The sequence below is a fragment of the Balaenoptera acutorostrata genome, chromosome 8, assembly GCF_949987535.1.
Source record: "Balaenoptera acutorostrata chromosome 8, mBalAcu1.1, whole genome shotgun sequence".
NCBI classification, from domain to species: Eukaryota; Metazoa; Chordata; class Mammalia; order Artiodactyla; family Balaenopteridae; genus Balaenoptera; species Balaenoptera acutorostrata.
The window spans coordinates 51029765-51049674 of record NC_080071.1 but is presented as its reverse complement, the minus strand read 5'-3'; the positions used below and the strand labels follow the sequence as shown (position 1 = coordinate 51049674).

Genomic DNA, 19910 nt, shown 5'->3' with positions numbered 1-19910 from the left:
TTTAGGAAGTCTAATAAAGAGTAAGATGCAGGAGACAGAAGGAACCCTGAGGACAAGAGAAAAAGATGTACCAGTGCCTTAGACAGAGAAGAGTGAGGGGTGAGTCTGGGTGGCGGGCAGTGTGTAGGTAGAGAAGCAGCGGGCTGAGAGACCTCTGCCTGGTGGCCTCCTTTTTCTCAGTACCCAGACAGAACAGGTCATCTGCTGAGAAGGTGGGAGGAGGTGGGATAGGGCTTGAGGAGCATGAGCTTTTTGCCATGTGAATTGGAAATATAATAGAGACATTTCCCGCTGATATCGGAATCCATGATGCTGTGGTGACCTTAGTCTGAGCAGTGGGGACTTCTCTGTAAAACTCGGCAGCTGGGGCTGAAGAGAAAGAATGCTCATGGTTAGGCTGATCTGGTTTGGGGTTTTGGCTGAAAGTGGGGGACAGAATGGCAAAAGGGAAGGGCTGGTGGACATAGAGAAGATGGAGTAGGAAGTGGCAAGGGCCAAGGTGTGACAGCAGGAGCACAGCATTGTGTGATGGAAAATGATCTAGTTTCTCCACCCAGGTGGGATTGTATGGCCACTGCTGACAAAGCCTTGACTCTTTTGTGCTTTAATGTTGTCACTCTGTGTTAGGCTTAGACACTCTGGCCCTTAGTCAAGGGCTGTCCTACCCACAGTGGTAATAACAAACTAATAATAAGCTAATAATAAACATTTCTGAGCTCTTCGGAACATTTGTGCTAGTGGCTTCTCATGTTTTACGTCATCTAATTCCCATGACAATTTTGTCCTGATGTCTGGTAGTACCCTCATTTACAGAGGACATTTGGATTCAGGGTCTAATCAAGTCCAACATGTGAGCTTGGTTGATTTTTTAAAATAACCCCTTCCCCCAAATCAACTCCAAATCGGGTGTTAGCTTCATCTATTGAACATTCTACCAGAGTTCCTGACACCCTCATATATATCCAGATAACCCAAAGTAGACCAAGAAATATCAAAGAGTACTCATTTTAATTTCCATAAACTGTAGGAATTGGAAGAGAAGTGGTCCTTAAGTCCATGGGGAAAGGGCAGGGGAAGCAGGGGAAGGGTACGGATGATGGGGAGCGCCCTGAAAGTGCTGAGAATCCCCCAGAACTGCAGATTCTTAACTGAGGTGTATCTGGCAGGAAGCCCCTAAACACCTAAAATCTTGAACCCTTTGATCAGTGGCTTTTCTGAAAACTGTTTCTCCCTCGGCCTGCCCGACACGTGCAGGACTGAGAAATCTTATTAAAGGCCTTTCAAAAAAGCTCCATGTCGTGGAGCATCTGCTTCTGGTGTGCGGGAGATTATACATGCGTGATCTCTGCCAGAGGGACCCAGCCAGCTCTAGGCTCTGTCAGGGAGACAGGACTTCAAAAGAGACGCGCTCAATTAAGGAAACAGCCTTTCCTGGTCTTGGCCCTGAATCTCATTTCCAGCACAGGCTCATTTGGTTAATGATAAGAAGCCCAGGATAAGAGCCTGCTTGTCGCCTGAATGGCTTCCTTCCTGAGGGAGGAGAAGAAAAGGAGAGAAAAAGATTAGCACAGCATCAGGTTCCTGATTTAGCTTTCTTTCTGAAAAAAAATAATAAAATTTACAAAGAGCCCTTTACCATCTGAGGCTGTTTGGATTTCTCTTCTTGCACTGCACGATTCAGGTTGTGTCTTATTTTTTATGGTTGACCCTGTGCATTGTGGGGTATTGTGTCCTTTTTCTATGGAAGGCACTTAATGGATTAAATCTGAAAAGAGTCAATGGTAACCAGACATCCATTAGAGAGGACTATTTACATGCAGTCACTCCTGCAGTTTTTTGAAAAGCACGGAATTAAAAGAAAAAATTGCTGGAAAATACAATCATTAGAGTCCTTTGTCCCTCTTGGCTCCTCCTCTTCATACCCCTCCACCTGCTGTGGGGGAGGGGAAGGCACCGAGTCACTCCCATGGGATTGAATTTGGGAGGGTGGGCGTGGCTTCTGGGGTGAAAAGGACAGTGAGGACCAGTGAAGACTGCGAGACTCCTGGTTCTTACCGTTTTCCGTTCTGCTGCTGCTGTATCTGAGGGTCTTTTCCTCCGGCGCTCATAGAAACTCTTTTGAACAATCTGATTCAGAACAACATCTAAAATTCTTTACAAAAAAAAGCGAGATGGCCTGATTTGAAATTTCAGATTCAACCTTGTGCTTGTACTTTAAATCAACAGAGTCCTGGGCCAGAGAGGTACTGACAGGGAGCTTGGAGAATTTTACATCTCCAGCTCCATTAGAGGATTTGCTCCGTTGAGTCCTTCATTTAAAGGACTGTGTTATTATTTTGTTTTGTTGTAACAATCTACACGTTGAAGACCTCATTTTTGCTTTTCTTGTGCTTTGTGATCTTCACAGGGTTAACACAGTTGTTAGCCGGACACATCTTAACTCATTAATGGAGAAGGCTGGTAGCAAACACCAGATTTATGTCTTTTCCAGGTCACATTCATTATGGATGCAGAAATGGGATCTTTGCCTGATTTAAAGTACCCAGATGAGAGGAAATGCAGAATCCACACACTCTTCTGTTAAAAGATAAACTGAGGCATATCAACAATTTTAAGAGTTTGAGCAAAAATCAATTCAAATCAGGTAGCATCCAATTTAGCAGAAAGAAAGGAGCTCCAAGGAGCTGTACAAAAGGAGAGACTGTTAGAGCCAGAAGGGAGCAGGAACAAGGAAGTTATACTAGGCAAAAAAGTGCTTGGTTATTGCAAGGTCACTTTCCTTTAGGGGATGGCGGGGGTCTATCAGGCAGATGACCTCATTAGTGCTGATCAGGTGATTCCTGATTGACTGGTTTAAGATTCCATTTCTGGGAGAGCTGACACTAATTAAGACTCAGTTTGGGCTTGTTGTCTTGGTTTTTTTTTAACAGATCTCAAATCACTCTTTAAAGTAGAAAGGCTTAAGGGTTATAAAATTAATAAAAATTCAAAAATCTTTTGTTAAGTTGTGTTGACAGCCTAAAGCAAAATGGAAATCAATTCAACAAATATTTATTGACTATGCTAGATGCTTCTGGGAGTCAAAGATAAATGTAACATGAATGAACGTCAAGTCCAACATTTAGGTTCAATCAATTACATAAACTCACAATACATGGTACATGGATGAATCAATTAGGAGTTCCATGTGAAAAAGGCCTTGAACCTCTGATATGAATGGAAAATAGCTGGTGAAGCCTTGGGCTGCTCCAGTTGAGGTACAATACCATTTTTTTTTTTAATTGAAGTATAGTTGGTGTATAATATTATATGTTACAGGTGTATAATACAGTGATTCACAATTTTTAAAGGTTATACTCCATTTACAGTTATTATAAAATATTGGCTCTATTCCCCGTGTTGTGAGATGCAATACCTTTTACAATAGGTCAAAGTGGGCATTGCCTCAGAGCCTCCTCTCTGGTGGGACCATGTCTGGAATATTACATTTATTCTGGGCATTACATACACTACACTACATTTTAAAGTAAACATTGACAGAGCAGAATCCACGCAAAGGGAGGCACACGTGTGGTTTTCCAGCATGGAAAACATATCATCTGAGGAACAGTTGACAGAATGGAGACTGTTGAACCTTGAGAAGATCCAATTTAGGAAAGAACTAGAATCACAGAACTGAGAATGACCTCCTCTACATCTTTTACGCTAATCTCTGTCTCTTACAGATGCAAAAACAGGCCCAGAAAAGGGAATGCCTTTCTCATCTCCATCTGTAGTCTTGCCTAAACCTGGCAGTTTTATTCCTGTATCATCAGGTTACCTAATCCCAGTACTCACTATATAACTCAGCTTATGCGTCCGGTCATTTGGTTGATTCCAGTTGTCAGAAGGATGGACCTTCCCTGCCCTCAAAGCAGTAGAAAGAAGAGGAGACCAGGAGTCTAATTCCTCTTCCATCCTTTGCCTGGCAAATTCCTACTCATCCTTCAAGACAGGTCAGATGTCACCACTTGGCTGAGCCCTCACGGTCCTCCACTGAAAATTAGTTACTCTCTCCTCTTAGGTGCCATGGCTCTCTGTTAATATCTCACTGTAGCATCTTTCACGTTGCATTGTAATTATGTACTGCAATTACGTGTACGTTCATCTTTCTACTAGATTCTGAGCATCTGGTCTAACGTGACTCAAAGACTCAGCCTGGCTGACACTGTTGCCCAGCGCCACACGTGACCTGTCCGTTTGACCAGGGCTTCCCCACAGCACGACTGCCCCAGGGTAGTCAGGCTCCAAGAGCAAGTGTTCCAGTGAACAAGGCAGAAGCTGCATAACCTCTTATGACCTTGCTTCAGAAGTCACATGGTGTGATTCCCACCATGCCTGCCAAGATTCAAGGGGAAGGGCACAGACCCTACCTCTCTGTGAGAGAAATGTCAAAGGATTTGCAGTCATGTTTTAAAACTACCACAGGTCAACAGAAAATAAACTAATAAATACATAAACTACTAGATAATACGTCTAGTGGTGATAAATGTTACAAAGAAGAATAAAATTTTAAAGGGGGGGATAGAAAGTACAGTGACTTGAGGAATTGGGGGTGAAGTTCTAGATAGGATGGTCAGAGAAGGCCTCACTGATAAGATGGCATTTGAGCAAATACTTTTCCCTACTTTATCTTTAATCCATATGTTCAACTATCTTTCCATTCCTTCTGTGTGTTTAGGCCTTATTCTTATTGACTTCACAGCACTCAAAGTTGTTCCAACCATGGACTTTTAAACTTTTATTTTTATGGCATCGTCTGTCAGAGTCTGCAATGTGGATTCCCTCTGCCTATTGCTCAGGAGATATCACATATAAGCAATCCTTGTTTGCATGACACTGTGTAAATGGAAACTCCTGCATTTCAAAACTGTCCTTGGGACTTCCCTGGCAGTCCAGTGGTTAAGACTCTGCACTTCCATTGCAGGGGGCGCAGGTTTGTTCCCTGGTTGGAGAACTAAGATCCTGCATGCCTCGCGGTGTGGCCAAAAAAAAAAAAAAAAGAAGAAGAAACTGTGTCCTTGCTAAGAGGTGAGAGGTGTCAGTTACTACGGAACCAGGAAAGGGAGCACACAGTCCCTTCCTATTCGCATGAGTTTCAGTTAACATGGTGCTGTGCAAAGCAAAGACTGCCTGTATTCTCTCATTTAAAAAAAAACCCACATTATTATTTCAAGCCTATCCTCAGTACCTAAAAACCTCTCCTTTGCATGCACTGCTTGGCATGTTTGATCCAGGACACTTAAATGTTTGGGATGTTGAATGAGTGTTTTCTAGTAGAGAAAAGTTCACAGAGGTGGAAGACTAGTCAAACACAACCTCGTGGGATAACACACAATTATCCCTCGTGGGATAACCAGAACTGAGGTAGCTGGTAGATATTGTGTGAGTGTCTGCATTTTGTGTGTTCCTGTGGGCTCAGCTGCGTGCCCTTTTCTGCATTCACCTAGTGTTTCTCACAAACAAAATGGCACATAAGCAAAGGCAAAATTAGTTGTTATGCTCAAATTACTCCCTAATGCATCGATCATGTTAGAACAAATTCACAATTTCAAAGTAAGTGTTATAGCAGAACTGACTATATTGTATTGAGCTTGAGATGCCTATTGTCAGGCAAGTGGAGCTGTTGAACAGGCATTTATCTAGAATTCAAGGAAGAGGCCAAAGCAGGATATATACATCAAGGAACCATGAGTTTATACATATATCTAAATCCACAAGATCATCCAGGGATTGAGTATAGATGGAGAAGGGAGTCAGACTGAGGTAGTCCAACATTTAGGGGTTAGAGAGATGAGGAGCAACTAGCAAGAGAGCTGAAGAAAGAGCAGCCTGTGATGCAGGAGTAAAACTAACGATTGTTCTAGAAACAAAGGGAAGAATGTATTCCCAGGAGAAGAGAACGATCAGCTTTGTTCAATTCTGCTGACAAATCAAACAAGATGACGACTGGAAGTTAATAACTGATGGAATGGTAGGAGCCAAAGCTTCACTGCAGAGGGTTCAGGAGAGAAATTGGAGACAGTAAGTATAGGTGCCTCCACCAAGAGTTGTGCTCCATCAAGGAGAGCAGAGAATTTGTCCATAACTAGTATGAGATATGAGGTCAAAAGAGATTTTAGAGATTTTTTTTCACCAAAGATGGGAGGAATGGCAGTCTTGTATACTGATAGAAACGGGGAGGGGAAAAGGAAAAATTACTGATGCCCTGGGGGAAGAAATAATTAAAGGAGAGAAGACATTCTGTATGTGAGAGGGGATGGATGGGATTCAGTGCCCAAGTGGAGGGGTTGGCGGCAGATGGGGTGTGGACAGTTGATCTGTGGTAACAAGAGGGAAGGCAGAGAACATGGTACACATATAGGTAGGTATGTACATGAGGTGGTGGGAGTTCTTGTCATAGCTTCTTTTTCCTCAGTGAAATAAGAAGCAAGATTAGGGTTCATGAGATGATTAAGTAATAATCATATAAAGTGCTTGGAACAGTGCCTAGCACATCGTCATAATTAAATCATTGGTAGCCATTTGTTATCATCATCATCATCATCATCATCATCATCATCATCATCATCATCTCACACTCTTTACTCTTAAGAAACTTTAAGCAATCTTAAAAAGAAGGAAGAGGGATTTAATATTGAACATTTAATGTAGCCTCCTTACAAGAATTTTCCATTACCATTGCCCACCACAAGGCCTTCCTTTTAACTAGATCAGAGTTTGTCTACCAATTTAGTCACTTACTCTAGGCTGCTGTGACAATTATACAGGCAACTCTGGGAGTGTCATTCACTCCCAAATGTGACCCAAACTGAGCTATCATAGAACCCTATGTCTCTGGTAACAGTAGTCCATTGCATGGTAGTCACATGACCCAGTCAGATTCTTTCCCTATATTGCTATATAGAGTGGAGAGAGAAAGAGAGAATTTTCTTTCTCTTGGGTTGCCTAAACTGGGAGATGCTCCATATTGTTGTCCAGTTGATGCTTTCAACTGATTGCTGGTGTATCTCCATTCCTTCTTTAGAACACACTGAATGATGCCCACAGCACTTTGAACACTCACTCACTGCTTCTAGGGGACGCTCATGTTTTCTCATTTCCGCTCCTATTGGTTGAGTTATATACTTACCGAGAGTTGGTTGCATTTGTTCCCAAACCTATTCATAACACCTGTTCTTGACTATAAATGTATAATGTAATGTATACTGTATAAATCAATGATATATATGTGTGTAGAGAGAGTTGTGCCTATGAAAACAAAGTCAAAGTCTTTGGAAAGACTTGATAAAAGCAAAGCACTACACAGAATAAAGTTGCTATCAATTTAAGTGTAGGCAAGAAAACTTTAAAAGATTGAAAGAATCATAAAAATTGAGATTTAAAAGCACCTTTAAGTTCTCCCTCCACAATAAAGAAAGCAAAAATAGAAATGATAAATAATACACAACGGAATGGCTTATGCAAGAAAGGCCACTTAGAACTGTAATCAGAGAGAACTTGGCCCTTCATCAAAAAATTGATGACTAAATGCACATTAAAATGTTTTAGGTTAAAATAGAATGTTTAAGATAAATGAGTATCATTTTTAAAATTTTATACTGTAATCAATTTTTAAAAATTTACCTACCAACTCCCAGACCTGATCCCATAAGATAAGAATAATTCCTTAGCAGCTTTTGAAATCTCTATGTTCCAAATTTACTAGGAGGCAAAATATAGACAGTGGAGGAGGGTTCCGTTAAACAAGTGGCATGCAAGAGCAGGCACTGAATGGAGAAGGGGGGGCATGGGTCAAGGTCTGATCAGGAGTCCAGCTTAAATTGGTTTTGGGGGTGTTCCTTGATGTCCCCACAGATCTAAATGGAAAAGAAAACAGTTTATGGGAATTTTAACTAGAGCAGGAGGATAAGTGTTTCCAGGCACGTATGGGGGGTGATGAGAGAGGCAATCAGTCTAGAGGCAGGATTCACAAGTCATGCAAGCAAAGAGCAGGGGTGGAGGTGAGCACTGACCCTAAGGGAGAGGCTGTGGGCTGTCTGTACCACTTTATGCTGCTAATAGGGCCTGGTAATCCTGGGCCTCAAACTGCTATGCAGAGCCAGAAGGATGTCAAAGAGCCTCAAGGTGAATCTCAACCCAATTTGAGAAAGAGCTAGAGATGCTGAGATTCATTTACATTATGAAAGATTTTGACATTAATTTTTAGTGTGTAGGCTAGTCTTATTGAACAAAGTTATTTGAAGTAGGAAGGCAAAATACTTTCTATTTTGAAAAGATTATTCCAGGCATTACTCATGACTGAGATTTTTTTGTACTTAAAGACAAGTTCATATATCCTCAATGTCAGCAGACCTAGGAAAGAATTTTATTTTATTTCATTTTTTTAATTTTTATTTTTGGCTGTGTTGGGTCTTCATTTCTGTGCGAGGGCTTTCTCCAGTTGCGGCAAGTGGGGGCCACTCTTCATCGCGGTGCGCGGGCCTCTCACTATCGCGGCCCCTCCCATTGCAGAGCACAGGCTCCAGACGCGCAGGCTCAGCAATTGTGGCTCACGGGCTTAGTCGCTCCGTGGCATGTGGGATCTTCCCAGACCAGGGCTCGAACCCGTGTCCCCTGCATTGGCAGGCAGATTCTCAACCACTGCGCCACCAGGGAAGCCCCTGGAAAGAATTTTAATTCCTCTTCAAATGCCATATCAAAAGAGCAAACCTCACGCACCCACCCTGCACTTAATCAGGTTCCAAAGATAAATCAAATATAGTCACAGGCTTTAAGTCTTCATCATTTTTACTGAAAAGCCAAAGGCCCCTTTATGTATTTTGAGAACCATACTGTAAAGCTGGATTGATTACTGATACAACATAAAGTCTAACTTGAATTTTTTGCTATATTCAAGATTAATTCTCCAGAGTTTTATGAGGCTTTCTCAGAAGACAAGATGAAGACATCTTGCTGTGCATCAGAATTAAACAGTAACTGTACGATCTGAATTTCTTTTACTTCAAACAACTCAGCAATTACATATGTTTCATTTCCTTGGACAGACGGTAACCTGCTGAGTCTCCTATGTTATCAATGCCTTTTTAGTACCCTGGCTAAAATTTATTTTAAGGCTCTGTAAAATCAATTTCTCCATCTACAGAAGAAAGTATTCATAATAAATATGTGGAAGGATCTGGAGATTTAACAGACTAAGTCCCCCCAATGTATTTGGATTCCATTCTCAGTGGAAATCTGGCCACATAGGTCTGAGGTCAAGTGACAAATTCAATCCAAGGAAGCTTCATAATGATCTTAAAACTGCAATTGAATGTTTTTGGAGCAGTCAAGTTGTAATCTTTCATTTGTTCATTGGTTTTCTTCCTTCACATTAAACATATCTGAAGGTTTTATGTGGAAAATGTAAAGATGAGATAGGACATGGTTATATGGAAACTTAAATGTTATTAACAGGTGCTCAATAACATAAAAACCAAGTAGCAACAAGATAGTCCATTTCTACTTGCTAGTGAAGTGGTGTTGGACAATGCATGTTGTGAATTAAAAGGAGGAAGAAACCCTCATGAGTTCATGTGCAGGATGCCATCCAGAACAAGCTAGGACTTGAGCAGGGTCCTGAAGGATACACTGGAAACAAGGAAATGAAACACACGGGATGAACCAGGGAAAGGGGGGGATGAGGCACGGGCATGGAAATGACCGTGCTCGTTTAGCAGGATGGACCAGTCTACCTGCGGTAGCTGCCAAAATACTTCTGTTGAGTTTAATTGATGGCACATTGGAGGAGAGTTTTCAATGCTGGCCTACAGGTAAAGGAAAGCCTTTGAAGTCTCTTGAGCAGGGGCCTGGAAGGATGAAGTTACAGAAGAAATTCCTGCTGTAGTTTAGGTATAATAAAACAAGGGCCTGGATTGGGTGCATGGGCCACAGTGATTGGTTCAGGAAAGTGAAAATATGTATCAAATTTATCCATTTAAAGTGAATCCTAACATTTTTGTGTGACGTCTGGAAGACAAACAGGCCTCTGTTGTGATATAGTTCTGGACAATGAGATGTAAGTTGAAGTTTTGGAGAGGGGCTTCCAGGAAAACTCTTTCAAAGGTCAGATTCAATAAACATGCACTATTTTGCCTTTTTTGCTTTTCCTTAATTCCTGAAAAGTGGAAGTGCTGACTAGAGCCATGAAAAAAAAGGGCAAGAGGGGAATTCCTTGGCAGTCCAGCGGTTAGGACTCCGTGCTTCCACTGCAGGGGGCATGGGTTCTATCCCTGGTCGGGGGACTAAGATCCCACATGCCTCTCGGTCGGCCAGAAAAAAAAATTTTTAAAAGGCAAGAGCCTTACTGAGATCTTGGCCTTGATGATTTTGAGCCACCCAATGAACATCAGCTGATAACTGCCCATTTCTTACTAGTTCCATGAGAAAAACAATTGCTTATCTTGTTTTAGCCACTGGTATTTGGGTTTTCTGCTATATACAGTCAATTTCACCTCTGCTAACTTCTCTTCCTTAATTTTCCAATTTTAAGTTTCTATTTTCCCCCATACTGTTTCCTTAACCTGCTCATGTATCTTCTGCTCCAACAAGAGGAAAATACTTTCAGTTCTTTCAACAAGCCATGTCTTCTTACCTACAGGCCTTTTGTATGCTCTTTCTCTCTCTCCCTCAAACCCTTCTCCTGGTAAATTCCTGTTCAACCCTATGTCTCCCCGCAGTGGCACTTCCTCCTTGAAGGAGTCACTTTCCTGCCCCCTCCCACCATCGCTGACCCCTGTCCAGATTTTAAGCCTTCCTATGAATTCCAAAGCACACGTTATTCTCTCCATAAGAAAAATAGCACATCAAAGGGGCTCTTTTAAGAACATCATGCCTTTCAATATGCTCAACATATGGGAGAAACACAGTCAGGTAGCAAGGTTTACATATCCAGGTTAACTGTCTAGCTTTGCTCTTTCCCAGAGAGCCTCTCTGCCTGAGAGCCTGTCAAGAGATCTCTCGTCAAGTGCTGGATTCCTTTACTCCCGAGGGAAGATCTTTTACCCAACAGAGTAGAGACCAAAAAATGGAGCAATGTAGTTCATATCCTTTACCACACTGATCTGAGAGTCGATTCAAAACACAGGCAGGCTCGGCCTATCCTTTTTCTCTGGTAATGTAATACCTAGCTCGCTTTACCATGCTATGATGTAGAAGATCCAACAGAGTCTGGCCTCAGTTTTACCATGGTTCCATCCTTTATAACAGTTTATTTTCCATTAAAAAAAATAGTAATTGTGGGTGGATAATCTTCTCCACCTGTATTCTTTCCTTTTTCCTTCCTTCTATTCAAGGAGGTCAGGAAGTCAGCCCTGTCCTCGTGGTCTCTGGGTAGGTTTGTAACAGGGATGGATGAGAAGTAGCTTAGAGAAAGATCTGGCTTTGTCTTACAAAAACCTTCTCTCCTGTTCCTCTCTCTCTCCCCAGACTCGAAGAGGATCTCTCGGCCTGCTTGTGGAGAGGAAGAGGAGAAAGTGAGAGAGGGAAAACAAGTGAGAATGAGAGATGGAGACAGGTGAGTTCTGAGAGAGAAAGCCACAAGCAGAGGGCACAAGTGTTGCTCTCTCCAGGAGCTCTGAGGGGAAATGATTGCTGGTGCATCTGGGGAAGGGACCACAGGCTTCTGAGCAAGCATCCCCGTGCTCCAAAGGTGTAATGGAAACAGTAGAGAGCCACCAGCCCTGCAGGCGATGTACAGATAAGAACGATGGATATCACAGTGGCAACGTGTGGGGACAACCGGAAGTTGCCTCCCTGCTCTCCCACCTCCCCACCCGAGGTCTTGGAAATTCGGAGTATCCAAGAACTCTGGCACCTACCCAGATGGGATGGGGGAGAAGCCCAGGAAAGACAGACAAAGGTTGTCAGGACTACTGCACATGCATGTGTTGGTGGCCAACACAAAAGTACCTGGCTGAGGGGTGCGGGTGCAGGCTGGGTGAAACCTATGTGTTTCCTGTGCCCCAAGCTCTGTACCTAGAGGAAGAGGCTTTTTGTGACTTGCTCACCTAAGGTGTGTTTTGTGATTCTACTACCTGGCAGGGGTGCGTTTTGGAAACTGAGTGTTAGTGGAGCCCTGAAAGTTGACTTCCACCAACCCAGAGTCAGAAATTAATTAATTCTAGAGAGTTCTATTCTTCCACACCTGAACTGTGGATGGAATCCATAGCCACTACACGTGTGCCAGGCCTACCTGATGGATGGCTGAGCAAATCAAATGAGGTAATATATGTGAAGAAAGTGTTTGAAAACTGGTGACATGCACACATGCTTGAGGCATTATTATCAGCAGTTTTGTGCTTCGGGGCCAGAACACTTCTTTTTGTGTATGATCCATATAAAACATTAAATGTCTCTTGGATGCACTTTACTTGGCAGTGAGAAGGGCTAAGCCTACAAAACTGCATGTTCACTTTACTCATGTCATTGCATTTGGCTTGTGGAATGGTCGTTCTAGGTCCTTAGATCATTTGTTTGTTTAACAAAGGCAGTACATGTTCTGTGTACTATTAAAAAAAATTGCCGATCGTGACACTAAAATTAAAACTATAAAGTACCATGAAACTCAATTAAATTGTTCTCAAAGGACTCTGAAAAGCAAACTCTCACAGTGCCAAAATCATTTCTTCTGTTGGAATATCAGACCAGGTTTAAAATGAAAATATTGTGTGAACATAAAACTAAATTGTTTTGTCCTATATTGTCACAGTAAGAGTTGAACCCAGGGACTCTGTTTTGGAAATTGATTCCAATAAGACTTCTATTTTGGCTTCGTAAAGGCCTTTCTCTCTTTCCTATTCCTGTCTCATTTTATTTTTTAAGCTATAACTAAAATTACTTAGTAAAAAAATGTTTTGAGACATATGAATTCATTTATAAAGTAGTTCTGCTGTAAAATGTCTTTTTGGCATCAGTTTCAATGAGCTCACTCTCCCCCTTATTCTTATGTTTAAAGATGATAGAAGCTGGTAGGAGGAAAAACTTGGGGGGTGGGGGGAATGGTTGGCACCCTCAGGACTGCCTGTGATAGGAAGTCCCAGAGGAACAACCCACGGTTACAGGAAGTGAGGAGCCTTTCTTCCCAGAGTCTTCTGCAGCTGTGTCCACTGAGAAGGCCACATTCCTGCACCGACCTCCACTTAATTACTCTGACCAACAAAGCCCCAAACTTTGTCCTCAAAGTGGTGAGAGTATTTTCTGATTTTAAAAGTAGTTTTGACTCCTCACCTCTCCTAGGCCAGCCACTGCTGTGGGCTCCACCCCCGGAAGTGCCTCGGCGCTGCCTCTTCTTGAGCAAACCATCTCCTGGGACTATTCCCAGGCACAAGGTACAAGAGCTGGGTGAAACCAAATAGCCTTGAAAGAAAGAATAGCAAACTGACAGTCTCTTGGATTTTACACATCCTCCATTTTCTCTTAGTAAAAGTGTAATATCTCAGGGGATTCCAACCAGATCTGATGAAAATTTGTATTAATAATAAAAAAATAGTAACTGGCTAGAGGAAACAGAAGTTATTGACCCAGAATCTGGAGTTATATATATGCGTCATTTTATAACATTTCTAATACCCTGGGCAGGAAAAACATGTACCAGCGAGATATGTTTGCTTTCGACCTTCAGAGGAGGAATGTGATTTCAAGCCTTTTCAATAGTTGAAATACCTTTAAGCAAAAAGAAATATGCTACGTTGAGAGAGCAGAATTTTTTTCAGTAGTGAGAATGGGATGCTCTTAAAACTCTTGCCTTTGTTTCCTATTAGGGTCTTTGGGGAAGCCATAAGAACTCATCATTTAAAGGCACATTAGTTCTTCTAGGTCACTGGGTGTCATTAAGTAAATTACTGGCCCAAAACATTTTAAGGTGCCTTCGGGGCCTGAAAGAATATGTGCTTTTCTCAAAGAAGGACTAGATCACTGATGGTTGGCCTGCCTGCCCTTCTTCCCAGGAAAATCAGTACCAATCCATCTTAAACTCATGTTTAATTCTAGGAGGTTGCTATATATCAATGTCAGGAACCAGCTTCTGCTGAATTGCAACTCTGTGTTTTGTATAAAGGCTTGATACACTGATTCTTCTCCCTGAAATGTTCCCAACATTAGGCTAGTGTTTCCCAATGCTTTTTCCATGATTGTTCTCATAAGGGTCCTTTTAAAACATTATTATTAATTGCTACCCCTCTTCCTGGAAAATTAAATACTAAGTAACTAAGGAATAAGATTTTGCCAGGTAGGGTTGAGCCATTGTAATGTGTAATTTACTGTCCTTGTTGAGAATATATGCATTAGACCAGGGCTTCTCAGCTTTGGCACTATTGACACCTAAGGCGAGATAATTCTTTGCTGTGGAGGCTCACCACACAGAGTAGAATGTTTATAGTAGGATGTTTAGAGCATCTCTGGCTCCACCCACTAGATGCCAGTGGTACCCCACTCCCCTGCCCCAGTGTGACCACCAAAAATATCTCCAGACATTGCCCAATGTCCCCTGGGGGACAAAATTGCCCCCATTTGAGAACCACTGCTTTAGACATATAAACAAGTAGGAGGTATGTCAATGTGTAGCAAAAGTCAGAACAACATTTTTGACAAAATGCAGGAAAGACAACTTTTAAAGTAAGAACTCAAAGAAATCTAGGAACTAGAAGGTCTAATGCAGAAGACAATAGTGAGAAAAGTGAAGTGCAAAAGGCAATGCGATGTGGGGGTATGGGAAAAGGAACGGTTGGGAAATCAGACCTATTTATTGTGTCCTGGAGGGCAGCTCGCTGATCTCACTCTCCTCACCTGTTCTGCCCCCTCTGCCCTCAGGCTCCCAACACATTGAGGGCCTGATGGCAGCCTGTATGCTTATCTTTTATTTATAACTCCATGGATCAGTTTTTTGATGTTTTAAATCATTAGTTCTGCTTCTTTTTGTGAAGTCTAGGGGAAGAGTTGGCAGGGCTTGTCCTAGATTGGGTTGAGTTGCTAGGCCACCAGGCCTCGGTTTATAGCTAGAGTTACCAAAGTGAACAAGAATCTTGACTTCCTTGGGGCCTCCCTGGTGGCGCCGTGCTTAAGAATCTGCCTGCCAATGCAGGGGACACGGGTTCAAGTCCTGGTCCAGGAAGATCCCACATGCCGCGGAGCAACTACGCCTGTGCGCCACAACTACTGAGCCTGTGCTCTAGAGCCTGCGAGCCACAACTACTGAGCCCACGTACCACAACTACCAAAGCCTGCGTACCTAGAGCCCGTGCTCCGCAACAAGAGAAGCCACCGCGATGAGAAGCCCGCGCACTGCAACGAAGTGTAGCCCCCGCTGTCCGCAACCAGAGAAAAGCCAGCGCACAGCAACGAAGACCCAACGCAGCCAAAAATAAAATAAATAAATTTATGGAAAAAAAAAAGAATCTTGACTTCCTTGACAAACCCCTTTTCATAATCAGTAGCACTCATCCTCTACTAATTGATTCTAAACGAGTTAAGAGATGATCTAGACCAGTAATTTGCCTATGGCCCCACCCTTGCTTCAATCAGTACAATTGTGCTTCAGTCTGTTTGGAGTATATTCATAAGATCTTATTTGAAAAAAGAATTCTTCCACTTAAAAACATTGATCATTTAGAGGTGGTGAGTGACATCGTAGAACTTCATTTTACATAGAGTGCTGAGAAAAGAGCTAAAGGTATCAGAACAAACACAAATAAAATACTGTACCTCTGCCTTATTACATCTGATTCCAAGGAATTCTGAGGATCTGAGGGACACCTCTTGAAAACCAGCAATCGATATAGTTTTGTTGTTAAGGAACCCCTGTAGTGATGACAGGTCCAACCAAGGATGGGCAACAATGGCTTAACATGACCTGGAATAGCCCTATTTAGATTGGTATGATTAGATTTCATCTCTACCTGTGAGAGTTGGAGAAGACTGAGAAGGCTTAGGGAAGTACAGCAGAAATGTATAAGAAACCGTACACCTGAAATTAATATAATATTGTAAATCAACTATACTTCAATTAAAAATAAATGAATAAAGTAACTACTGATAAAGCAAAAAGAAAAAGAAAAATACGTAAGAAATAAGAACCAGAAGGAAAGGATTAAAGAATGTTCATTTTCTTGAAAGGGAGAGGCCAAGAGATGATTTAGTGAAGAAAAAGGAGAAGGTAGTTTCTAGATATCATGAATCTTAGGGTCACTTAATCTTTACAATAAGCTAGAGTGTAATGCTACCATTTGCCCTGTAACATTCATTCTTTCCTTTTGCCATGGTAATAACATTTTCAAGTGGGCTGATAGCCTCCAAAATAAACACTACATTATATGCCGCAGAAGCTGGAACAGGAGCAACCACCTTGGGACTTCAGGTGAACTTGGTAATGTAGGCTGCTATGGACAGAGCCACAAGATGAAATGAGTCCCTAACAGCATGGAGTGCCATACCCACTCTGGACCAACCTCCAGATTTATATATGAGAGATAAATAAACTTCTATCTTGTTTGATCCTTTGTTATTTCAGATTTTTCTGTCACTCAAACTTACCCAATCTCAACTAATAAACCTAGGTAAAGGCCATTAACCTCCTTTCCAGATGAGGAAATTGAGGCTCAGAGGTGTTAAATAGCCCAAAGTTCGAAGTGCCCTTTGTCCAATGCCAAAGCCTATGTGCTTTGTATTATACTACAGCTAAACTACCATATAAATTTAGACAGGTCTAGGTAGAATGAATCTTATTACTGCTGCTCTTCATATCTGGGACAGAAAGAATATAGGTTTATCCTACAGTAAGAGTTTGGTAGACCTGTTGTATTGCCTGATCCCTAATTAGGAGAAGTCAGACTTCATCATTGAATTTGTATCTATGGTTTAAGTATAGACCTGCCTGACAAAGAGGACGATCCGAATTTATTCACTCTTCTGTGAACAAATGTCTAATGAGCATCTCTTAACTGTCAGGCACTGTTCTGACACTGAGGAGACAGCAATGAACAAAGAGACAAAAACTCTTGCCTTCATGGAGCTCATTTTTTCTAGTAGAAGTAGAAAATAAACAAAGGAGTAAAATGATAATATTTTAGATGGCAGTAAGTATTATAAAGAAAACTATATTAAGGAAAGGAGATAAGAAATGGGGAGGGGGAGGAGGGGAGGTTGCATTTTTAATAGAATGGTCAGGGAAGGCCTCACTGAGAAGGTGACATTTGAGCCAGACCTGAAGTAAGTGAAGGAGTGAGCAAGGTGGATACCTGAAGGAAGAGCATTTTAGGCAGGGGGAACAGCCAGAACTAATGCCCTGAGATAGGAGTATATCTTCTGTGTGTTAGCACAGCAAGGAGGCAAGTATTCCTGGAGCAGAACATGAGATGTAGTTAGAGAGATAATGAGAGGCCAGGTGGCAGAGGGCCTTGTAACTCATTGCAAAGAATTTGGCTTTTACTCTAAATGAGGTGAGAAATAGAGGGTTCTGACCAGAAAAGTGAAACGATATGACTTTAATGCTAAAAGGACACTTTAGACTGCTGGGTAGAAAACTGAAAGGGCAAGAGTGGGAGCAAGGAGACCCATTAGGTGGCCATTTCTATACTCTAGGTAAGAAATGATGGTGGGTTCTGGTTCCGAGAATGGTAGAGTAACATGTATCAATTAAACCTCTCGCAAATAACAGTTATAAACTCTGAACAAAATGTTTTTTAAGGCACTGTCAAGTGATCAGAAGCAGGTAAAAACTGGAGAGAATTCAACCCTTGGAAGAAAGGAATCACGTTAAGTGAGATTGTGGGTTTTCACTGGATAGCAGGCTCCAGTCCATGTAACATGGGGCAGCTAGAACTCACTCAGAAAGCAGTCTTACCAGTTTGAAGAGACAGACAGAATTTAGAGGCTGTAAGAGCAGCTGGAAATTGAGCAAAGAAGTCTCAGAAAAAAAGATTCCACAGAGTGGGGACCCCAAAATTCTGCATGTAAATTCCATTCAACTCCTTGGTGGACCCCTGAACTGCAAACACCTGGGGTAAAAAAAGTCCAGAAGAAAACAATAGGAAGAAGACTACAAGAACTGACCAGAAATTTTAACTGCTGCTCACATAAGGGGAGGCAGAGTTTGGAGTTTAAGTTCAGCCAAGTAAATTGTTTGCTAGAACAACTGGATAAAAGAATCCAAGATTCTCCACAATATACCATCCACAATGCCCAGTTTGAAATCCAAATTACTAGACATGTGAAGAAAGAGAAAAATGTGACCCATGGTCAAGAGAAAAAGCAATCAAGAGAAGCTAACCCCAAGATGACCAGATAGTGGAATTAACAAGCAAGACCTTTAAAGCAGGTATTATAAATGTGTTCAATGACTTAAAGGAAAAGGTAGCCATAATTATTGATGAATCTCAACAGAAAAAATGGAAACTATGAAAAAGGTTAAAGTTCTAGAACTGAAAAGTATAATACCACAAATGAAAAATTCACTACATGGGCTTAACAATAGACTGGAAATAGCAGAAGGAGGAGACTGTGACCTTCAAGATAGATCAATAGAAATGATCTAATCCACAGAAAAGAAAGAAAAAAAGTTTTTAAAAAATGAATAGAGTTAAGTGACCTGTGGAACAATATCAAGTAATGTATTATCTGTGTACTTGGAGTTCCAGCAGGGGAACAGAGAGAATATAGAATAGCAGACCTGCACTACTAAAATGACAAGAGAAGAATTGTTTTCAAAATGAAGACAAAGGACACCAGATGGAAATACAGATTTACAGGAACAAATGAAGAGCACCAAAATGGCAAAAATTAAAGATCACATTTTTCCTCTCTTTATTTTAAAGATTGCTCACTTCCTAAAGCAAAGAATATAAAATTATATTATTGTATTATGAGATTTATAACATATGTAGATATAAAATACAGAAGAAGGATAATCCAACTGGATATCAAAATATATAATAAAAGCAATGGAATATAAAGCATTCAATAAAATATGTCCCTGAGTTCATACTGATATAAACAAATACATAATACATAAATAAATGGGAGATGGAAAATCTCTTTTTTACAGAATAATGACAGCTAATAAATTTAGAAGGAATGCTGGAATTTGAAAAGTATCAATGGAAACTAAAACTAGTGGTTGAAAATTTGATGAGGAATAGCATCTTTACATAGTCTTAAAGTTAATTATAATTTAACACTGAAAAACCAGGTAGATACCACTTTAATCAAGTGACCAAGTTCAGAATAAAATATACGTATGTTTATTTGTGTGTGTGTATCTGTTTGTGTGTGTCACGTTTTTGTGTTTGACAGAAGGAAGAAAAAAGAGATGAGTGAATGACAAAGAAATTGAAGAAAAATGTAAAACATTGGAAAACATGGATAATGGGTATATGGGAGCTCTTTATACTATTTTGGCAACTTTTTTACATGTTTGAAATTGTATTGAAGTAAAAGGAAATAATGGCAGCTTGAACCAGAGTGGTAGTGGTGCATGTCATAAGAAACAGATTTCTGTTTGAAAGTAGAATTGGAAGGATTTGATGATGGGTTGGATGTAGGGTGTGAAAGACGGAGGTACCAAGGATGACCCCAAGATTTGGGACTAAGGCAAGTGGAAGGAAGAAGTAGACATTTACTGAGATAGGAAAACTGTGGGTAGAGAAAGTCTGGGGAGGTGGAAATCAGGAATTTGGTTGGGCACATAATAAGTTTGAGATGCCTATTAGTCAGCCAAGTGGAGCTGTCCAGTAGGCTATTAGAATATATACCTGGAGTTCAGGGGAGGGGTCTGGGCTGCAGATATACATTTGGGAGTCATCAGTTTATTTAAAGCCACAAGAGGATGTAGAAAATTAACA

At 41.2% G+C, this 19910-nt stretch overlaps 1 long non-coding RNA gene across 6 annotated transcripts in view; it reads left to right on the top strand.

Annotated features, from left to right (window-relative positions):
- Positions 1-19910, top strand: part of LOC103011793 (uncharacterized) — a 220440-nt gene that overhangs the window by 184205 nt on the left and 16325 nt on the right. For all 6 annotated transcript variants that reach the window (XR_450112.2, XR_450110.2, XR_009008996.1 and 3 more), the window contains exon 4: positions 11506-11593. This is a non-coding gene — a long non-coding RNA (uncharacterized LOC103011793). The remainder of the gene's footprint in view (positions 1-11505; positions 11594-19910) is intronic.